The 9,901-nt window shown below is 45.1% G+C and overlaps 1 pseudogene across 1 annotated transcript; it reads left to right on the plus strand.

Annotated features, from left to right (window-relative positions):
• Positions 1 to 5,654: 5,654 nt before the first annotated feature.
• LOC308431820 (small ribosomal subunit protein mS40-like) lies at positions 5,655 to 6,401 on the plus strand (annotated as a pseudogene). Its single transcript has one exon. The product of its transcript is annotated as a small ribosomal subunit protein mS40-like (transcript).
• Positions 6,402 to 9,901: the final 3,500 nt, after the last annotated feature.

The raw sequence follows: 9,901 nt of genomic DNA on the forward strand, positions 1-9,901 counted from the left end.
GTACTCACAAACAATTAAATAAATAAATAAGAATTTTTAAAAAAAGAAAAAGAGGAGGAAGAAGAAGAGAAAGAAGGAGGAAGAAGAAGGGGGAGTCTGAAGAACTAGTTATGGCTAATATTAAACAGAATTTGGTAATAGATTAGAACACACCAATGATCAAACCTCATAGCTCCCTGCCTGCACAGGACATCCCGGACTCATGCACGGGGCTTCTCATAGTCTTTCTTTGTTTTTAAGATGGGGGATTGGGAGATTTATGTGAACTTGTAGCATGGGCACTGTGAAGCCCTGTGGCAAAGGGAGACAAGGGAGATACAAGGCTGGTAGAAGGAAGACGGTTATGATTTCCTGTCCTGGCACAAGTTCAAAATGGGTAACAGACAGAGCCCAGCAGAGCCAGGCTGCCTGGAATCCCCCCTCCCCAGTCCAGTACTGGGGACTGAGCCTTGCCTGCCTCACACATTCAAAGCAAATACCTCTGATTCACATTCCCAGCCCTAGCCTGTTCTTACAAGCAGTCTTCTTCTCCATTACAGAAACTTAATTACAAATGAATAGGTTATAGTAACTTTTCTAAGATGGTGTCTTAGTTACTATTCTAAGGCTATGCCAAACATCATGAACAAGGCACTCTATAAAAGGAAGCATTTAACACCTACCTTGGTGGTACATGCCCTTAGTCCCAGGAAGCACAGGCAGGCAGATCTCTGAATTCGAGGCCAGCCAATCTACAAAGTGAGTTCCAGGACAGCCAAGGCTCCACAGAGAAACCCTGTCTAGGGATGGGGTTTGAGGTGGGGACAGGAAAGGAAGCATTTAATTGGACTTACGTTTTCAGAAGGTTCCATGATGGCGGAACACGTGTGTGACAGGCAGAAAGGCTGAGAACTCACACTAATTTGAAAGTAGGGGGCAGAGGGAGACACACTGGGGGTGGCATGAGTCTCCTGAAACCTCAACACCCACCCCCAGTGACACCCCTTCCCAACAAGACCGTACTTCCCAATCCTTCCCAAACAGTTCTACCAACTGGGGACCATCACATGGGCACTGTGGGACACATCTATAATCTCCAGTACCCAGAGGCTGAGGCAAAAGGATACGTGTGAGTTCAGAACCAGCCTGGGCTATACAGTGAAACTGTTTTTCAACATGACAACACAACACACTTCCCTATGCTACAAATAATATTCCATTTACTGCCCAGCCCAATGACCTCTTGCCCTGTAATCAAACTGCTCTTAAAAAAAAAATTAGGCCAGACTCTGGTGGTGCACACCTTTAATCCCTGCCCTTGGGAGGCAGAGGCAGATGTCTATCTTTAAGTTTGAGGCCAGCCTGGTCTCCACAGTAAGTTTCAGGATATCCAGGGCTGTTCTACACAGAAACCCTGTCTCAGAAAACAACAACAACAAGCTAAAAGCAAAAAATAACAATGAAAAAAATCAACTGGGAGTGAGGTGAGCTAGAGAGATGGCTCAGAGGTTAGGAGTACTATCTGTTCTTGCAGAATAGCAGGGTTCAATTTCTAGCACCCACATAGTGGCTTCACAACCATCTATAGCTGCAGTTCAAAGGGATCTGACACCTTCTTTGGACTTCTGTGGGCACCAGGCACAAATGTACATGTACATACATGCAGATAAAATACTCACACACATAAAATAAAATAAGTACATCTTTGAAAGTACTATATACAGTCATTGGAATATTTTATTTGTCTTTTAGGGGGGAGGGGTTGGGCAAGGTCTCACTATGTAGCCTTGTTTATACTGGAGCTTACTATATAAAATAGGCTGGTTTTGGATTCATAGAGATCTGCCTATGGCTTGGGATTAAAAGTGCATACCACTATGCCTGGGTAGAATAGTTTAAACATATTTATTAAAGTCAGGGTCTCATGTATCCCAGGCAGGCTTCAAACTCCCTGTGTAGTACAGGACCACCCTGAATTTCTGCTCTTTCTGCCTTGGGATGACAGGGATGCGTAGCCATTAACCGTGCCTAGTGTGTGTCTGGATATCAAGACCAGGCTTCATCCATGTAGGGAAGCATTTCATTTTATCTACTCTTTTTTTTTTTTTTTTCCAAGACAGGGTTTCTCTGCATATCCTTGGCTGTCCTAGAACTTGCCCTGTAGACCAGGCTGGTCTCAAACTCTTGGCAGGGAAGCATTTTACTAACTGAGCTACATCCCAGCTCTTTTTCCTCTTTTGGCAGTGGTGGGATTTGTTTTAAGTATGTTTCTCTCTCTCTCTCTCTCTCTCTCTCTCTCTCTCTCTCTCTATCTCTCTCTCTCTCTGTGTGTGTGTGTGTGTGTGTGTGTGTGTGTGTGTGTGTGTATGTGTATACACTTGCTTAGAGGAAGCATCATCTCAGATATAATCCTCGGGGACACCATCCACCTCCTTTAAGACAAGGTCTGTTATTGGCTTGATGCTCACCAATTACTCTAACAGGCCAGTAGGTTCCAGATATGCTACTTAGCCCAAAGTGGCCCTGAATTTCCAATCCTCCTGCTGGGATTTCCAAAAAGTTTTTATTTTTAATTATGTGTACGTGTGTACCAATGTGTGGGTGTAGCTATGTGTACACAAATACAAATGTCCCCAGAGGCCAGCCCTCTCTGGAGCTGAAGTTACAGGGAGCAGTAAGACACCCAGTGTAGGTGATGGGGACCAATTCTGGTCCTTTGCAAAAACAGTATGCAAACAGAACTGATGAGCCATCTCTCAAGCTCCTTGGATTTTTTTTTAAGTCAAGGTCTTTTATTTTTACTAGCGTGTATTCATTGAACATAAGGATGGGTTTTGTAATGACATTTTCATTTAAACATATCATGTTCTTTGACTACATTCACTCCTCCATACCCACCCCCCTTCTCTCCGCTTTTCTGCTAGTCCCCCGAAAAGTAATCTAATCTACGTTCTACTTTTCTACTTCCATGTGAGTTTATGTATGTACCTATAATATATAATTAGTGGAGGGTGTATTATTTGTGGAGGATGACCTGAAACACACCATGTAGCCCAGGCTAGCCTAGAACTTGTGGCAATCCTACTTCCTTGCTTATGAAATGTTGAGACCTCTGACATGAAGCTCCATACTCAACTGTCTGTTCCCATTGCTTAACCTTAACGTTAGAGGACCGTGGTGGTTTGAGTGAGAAACATCCTTCACTGGCTTAGCCATTTGAACACTTGGTTGTCAGGTGAAGGTGCTGTTGGGGGAGGATGAGGAGGTGTGGCCTTGCTAGAGGAAGGCGGCTATGAGAGCGCCTAGCCTTGCCTAGCTTCCACTTGGCTCTCTCTGGTTCTTGCTTGTGCTTGAAGTTGAGTTCCTGTTCCTACCTCCACTCCTGGTGCTTGTTGCTCTGCTCCCAAGCTATGATGGACTTTTAGTCCTCTAGATCATATGCTCAAATAAATCCTTTCTTCTGGAAGTTGCTTCTGGTTATGGTGTTTTATCACAGTGACGGAAAAGTACTTAACACACAGTCTAATTTTGAAAAATATTGCATTATTTCCCCCATAATTTATTATCAAAAATATTTTTTAAAGATTATTATATTTATATGAGTACACTCACTGCAGCTGTCTTCAGACATACTAGAAGAGAATATCGGATCCCATTACAGATGGTTGTAAACCACCATGTGGTTGCTGGGAATTGAACTCAGGACCTCTGGAAGAGCAGTCAGCTCTCTTAACTGCTGAGTCATCTCTCCAGTCCAACACTGGGGCTCAAACCCTGGACCTTCTGCATATGAAGCAGATGTGATAACTGCTACACTACAGAACCACGTCAAAATTTCTTAATTAGTCCAGTGACACATGCCTGTAATTCCAACACTTGGGAGGCAGAGACAGGAGGATCAGCAGTTCAATGCTAGTTTTCCCAGAGGAAGAGATGACTCATCAGTTAAGAGCACTGACTGTTCTTCCAAAGGTCCTGAAATCAATTCCCAGCAACCACATGGTGGCTCACAGCCATCTGTAATGGGATCTGATGCCCTCTTCTAGTGTGTCTGAAGACACTACAGTGTACACATATACATTAAATAAATAAACCCTAAAATAAAACGAAACGATTGCTCAGAATGTGTGTGTGTGTGTGTGTGTGTGTGTGTGTGTTTTCAAGCTAGTCTTTTAGTTATTTAGCAAGTTCAAAGCTTCAAGGCTTGTCTGAGCTACATGAGATCCTATGTAAAACTACCAAAACACACACACGCAAACTAAACCAAGGGTGGAGACAAACAGATTTCTGGGTTTCTACGGCTAGTTAGTCTAGGGTACTTAGTGAGAGACCATCTCTCACAATAAAATGTGGACAATATCTGGAGGGCTACTGAGGTTGTCCCCTGGCCTCCAGACGTGCAAATGTGTACTTGCTAATCCACACACGAAAACATACATACCTTGTTTCTACACTAATCAAGAGAATTAATAGGCTTTTAGTTGGATCACTAAAAAAATTAAGGCACGTTTTGAAATCTTTCTGTAGCAGAGCTGGGATTATTGGTGCTTTTGTGGATGACCTGGCGTCATTTCCTACCACCCAAATGATAATTCATACTGTTCATAACTCCAGTCCAGGGGAGTCTGACATGTTCTGCTGGCCACTGCATGCACATCATGAACTTCAATACATACAGGCAAAACATGCACATAAAACATAGACATGCACATAAAAATTAATAGAGGGTTTTTTGAGACAAGGTTTCTTTATGTAGCTCTGGCTGTCTTGGAACTCACTATTTAGATCAGACTACCCTCATCCTCAGAGATCTGCCTGCCTCTGCCTCCCCAGTGCTGGGATTAAATAAAAGGAACTACCACCATTGGCTGGCTCAATTGAATAAATATTTTTTGAAAGGGAGCTGAATACAATGTAATCCCAGACCTTGTAAGATGCAAGCAGGCAGGTTAGGTCAAGGCTATCCTCAGCTACACAAGACTCTATCAAAACAATAAAAAGGCCAGTTTGGGGGTTTTAAAAATATTTATTTATGTATAGGAATACACTGTAGCTACCTTCAGACACACCAGAAGAAGGCATCAGATCACATTACAGATGGTTGTGAGCTACCATGTGGTTGCTGGGAATTGAACTCAGTACCTCTGAAAGAATAGTCAGTGATCTTAGCCATTGAGCCATCTCTCCACCCCCCCCCCCAAAAGGCCAGCTTTACTTTGTAATAATGCTAGTCTTCTATTGCAATTATTATTGATATGTTCTGAAGTTAGATCAGTCCCAGGAGGCAGGCAGATGAAGAACACCAGGGCCATAGACAGTTGCAAAGAGGTTAGTGCAGAGAGAGCAGGGAAGAAGGGAATGGATGATAGCATCCTGTATCCCTGTCTTTATTATGGACATCCATGCTCTTTTAAGGGAAACTGGAAACTATTTTTTGAAGCTAGGAAGAGGAGCCACGCCCAGTGGCACAGACCTGAAATTCTAGCAGTTGGGAGATGGAGTCAAGATCCCTGGGGTTTGCTAGCCAGTTAAATCTGTGAGCTCCAGGTTCAGTGAAATGCTATCTCAAAAGACACGGTCAAGTCACAGAGATGGCTCAGCAGTTAAAACATTTCCTATGCTACTGTGAGAAACAGAATTTGGATCCTCAGAAACCCACATAAGTGTGCATCAAGATGACTGCCTCCCTGCCGCACACGCTGCTAAGGCTGTATCTTACACTCTTACGAAGCTCCTACGTAGCTCAGGTTCCCCTCCAGACTCTCTGCACCAGAGGCCCTCCTGAAAAAGACGCTCTATCCTCACTTCCCGTTTCCCCTTATGAGAACAAACCTTAGAAATACCTGGATTCAGAAGAATACCAGAACCGCTATGGCTCTCAGACTACTGCTGCAACCACAAAGGTGGCGTGCCACCACAGCGGACCCGAAAGACATGTATTCATAACTATAAAGTTTCTGGGAATCCTTGCCCCATCTGCAGGGATCACAAGTTGCACATTGACTTTAGGAATGTGAAGCTCTTGGGACAGTTTTGTTTGTTCCCACACGGGTATCATCTTCCATGCCCCATACACGGGTGTCTGTATGAAGCAGCACAAGAAGCCGACCCAGGCCATCCAGAAAGCCAGGGAGAGTGGTCTTCTCAGTTTCTACATTCCCCAGGCGGAGCCCCCAGATGTTGACTTTCATACTGTGCAAGGAGCTGTCAGTGTGACTCCACCAGCCCCCACATTGTTGTCAGGCAAACCTTGGTACCCATGGCACAGCTGGCAACAGCCACTGGAGAGAGGGCTGTCTCGCCTTTGCAGACTCTATCAAGAAAATCTGGAAGAAAGTGCTCCACCTATGTCAATGCCTGAGATGCCCACTACAGCACCAGCGGAAGCCTCCACTGGGCAGACCGGCTCCCAGAGTGCTTAGAGCTCGTGACCTGGGGAAGTCAGACTGAGGGACTGGTGTCTAGGGCTATGCGGTGGCGCGTGTTATGGAAGGGGTTCTGTTTTGTGACAGACAGTGTCAGACCCTAAAAAGAAATGACTGCTGTGAAGAGGACAAGAACATCTGAAGTTGAGAGATCTCGATGTGTATGGGGAACTCTGGAGAGGGCTTACACATGAACTAGAGACCTGTGTGTCTTGTCAGCACGTCCCTATCTTAAACCTCCTGGCCCAGCTTTTATACAATAAAGCTGTGTCTCCTCACCTGTTAAAAAAAAAAAAAAAAAGAAGAAAACTACATAAAAGACAGATGGGCCAGGCAGCTTGACTAGACTCTTGGGAGGAGACAGAGGGGATCCCCAGAGTAAGCTGACTAGCAAGATAAGAAACTCTGCCTCAGAGTGTAAAATGGAAGAGTGAAGGCAAATGATTCCCGACATCCAATTCGAGCCTTCACAGGAATGCCCACACACATACATAAACCCTGCTTCCTCTGTGCACACACACAGGGGCTGGGGGTCAGGGGGAGCAGGATTCAAAATAAGGAAGTAAATGAAAAAGGCACTCAGTATTAACTTCAGTAATAGCTTCCAGAGACTCAAAGTCCAAGATCTGACACACACATCTAGCAGCTGCCTGACACAGAAGAGGAAAAGCACAGGGGGCAGCCTCACTCTATAACCTGTTCTCATGGTAACTCATCCAGTCCTTCAAGGATTAACCCAGTTCCTTTTCAATGATCTAATTACCACTAAAAAAGCCCCACCTCTAGACACCACCACAATAGCAAATTTCAACATGAGCTTCCAAGGGGACCAAACTATATTGAAACCACAGCAACAGGCATCACAAAAAAAAAAAAAAAAAGAAAAAAAAAAGAAAGGCTGTCCATCGCTTGAAAATTATTTTTTATTTCAGGCAAGGTGAATCTGAAGTAAGAGTGGAACTTACAGATGACATCAGGATGGCAATTACACTAAAGCCCAAGGTTTAGGTACTGAAGCAATGAAGCTAGCCTGCCTTGGGGCCAAGCCCCACTCTGTGACCCAACATGTTAGCTCACCCATCTGTTTGTTCATCGGTACAATGGAAATAAAACAGAACCTACTTCCTTGGTTTGGTCAGATTACATTGGGTAACTTGTGGGCAGTGCTCAGGAACATGATTTAGACGTTTTCATTGTCCGATAAATGTGTTTATTTATGCAATGCTGAAGAACCAAACTCTAGATTTTGTGCATATAAAGCAAGTGTTCTACCATCAAGAGTTTTCCATTTCCAGCCCCAATACAAGGAAGATCTGTTTCTCTCTCTCTTTCTGGAACAGGGTCTCTTTCAGCCTCAGCGGGACTCAAACTTGATATTTTAAACAAGAGTGGCTTTGAACTCCTGATCTTCCTGCCGCCTATCAGATGTTTGGATTATAAGTATGTATCGCCACACCCAGCTTTAAATATAGGTATTTTTAATATCATGTACATAATGTAATCATAAACTTCTGGCAATGTGGTATTATGATAAGGTGATATTCTCCTGTGCTAGTATTCTCTTATGTATGAGCTATTTGGGAAGGTAGGAATCAAACTGACAGAATTCTTTCTTTCCAGGAACTGCACAGTCATGTTTCTTCCCTAGCATACACTACAAGCTTCACTATGCAATGGCTGTGGAACCCCAGAATATCCAGAGAGCCCTGGACACCCACTAGTTTCAGTTCCCAGTATCTGTAACCTGAGTAGCTGGAGGATTTGCAATTGGTAAAGTGATCCTTGCTCCAAGATCTACCCATGAAACTATTTTAAGTGAGCAATGGGGGAATTTTTCTTCATAGAGTGTGTGTGTGGGGGGGGGGGTTAAAATAGAATGAAATGATGTAGAATCTTTCCTTAGAACCTTGAATCCATTCCCAGCCCCATGTGGAGTTTTCAACCGTGTTACTCCAGTTCTAGAAGGATCCAAATGGTCTCTTCTGGTTTCAACAGGCATGAAGCAAACAGGAGGTGTACACAACATACAGGCACACAATATGTAGGCGCTCATACACGGAATACTTTTTAGAATCTTTGTTGTTGGTTTGGCTTTTTGAGACTGGGTTTCTCCGTGTAACCCTGGTTGTACTGGGCTCTGTAGAGCAGGCAGACCTCAAACTTAGGAGATGTGCTGCAACCCCCAGGCCAAATGTTTTATAACCTTAAAGAATAAATATTTATGAGTGTGTGTGTGTGTGTGTGTGTGCGAATAAATACCACATTTGTGCAGGTGTTTGAGGATGCCAGGTTTCAGACCCTTTGGAGCTGGAGTTTCAGGAGGCTATGAACCTTGAGATATGGATGTTGAGAACTAAATTCCAGTCCTCTACAAGAGTAGCAATTGCTCTGAACTGCTGACCTGTCCCTCCTGGGGAGAGGTAGGGGGGGGGCATAAATAGGACAAATCCTGCCAGATACAGTGATTCATCTCTAATCACAACACTAGGAAATGACGAAGAACATGACTTCAAGGACAGGACCAGAGATGCCTTTCAAGGCCTTGTCACAGAAATAAGTTAATGTGAAAGAAAACAGGACTAATGAATGCAGATGTCCTGTAGATATCTAGGATGTGAAGGACTTAGTGCTTTTCACTTAGTAAAAGCAATGAGCTTGGCATGAAGGTGTCCCCTGTTTTGTGAGATATTAACTCAACCCTTCGGTGAGCTGGAGCCTCCAGGTGTTAAAACAGGGGATTTTGGGGGAAGAGAGTGGTCAACTACTCACTGGGAGTTCCCCTTGGGATGGGAGAGTAAACCAGAGATTCAGGGAAGGGGGTAATTTATCAATAAAAGGTGAAGAGTTCAAAAGGAAATATTAATACAAATGAGGGAGAGGCCCAAACAAAAGGGAAAGAACTCCTGTGGGTGAAACCCAGGGAAGCCAGGATACCAGGAATCACCTGTTGGTCAACAACCGCAGAAGGAAGGGCTGTCCTGAGCTGTTTCAGTGAAGCACGCAATCCCTGGGGCTGGTTTTCACAAATTCAGCCTACCTAACTTGGGGTTCTCTTCTCACTGGAAATGACGTCCCAAGGGCAGGCCACAGACAGCGAAATCGTTTGCATAAGCTTTCCCCGACGAGGCTCTTCCAACCCCTTCCCAAACGCCTCCAGCCAAGGGCTGGGAATGCGGGGTCTAACCGGAACGGAAGGCCGGAGGCAGCCTCACCTGCGCCACCTTGCAGCGGCGTCGCAGCCCAACGGGGACTTTCGAGATGCACTTTTGATGTTCTGGGACCCACCGAGTGGCTGACTCCGTGGAGCCACATAGAGCCGCCTCCAGGGCACGCGAGCCTCACCCACGCCCCTGGGCGTCCGGATACCACAGTCGCTGCGGCTGGGTCTGGGGTGGCGGAGCCGCCGGGCGGGTCCAGCCGGAAGTTCTTCTGGGCAGGACGGTGGGAGTGCAAGCGGCGTGGGCGGGGCCGGCGGCGCAGGGGTTAATGCCAGTCCC

This window comes from Micromys minutus, assembly GCF_963924665.1.
Source record: "Micromys minutus genome assembly, chromosome: 17".
Lineage (NCBI taxonomy): Eukaryota > Metazoa > Chordata > Mammalia > Rodentia > Muridae > Micromys > Micromys minutus.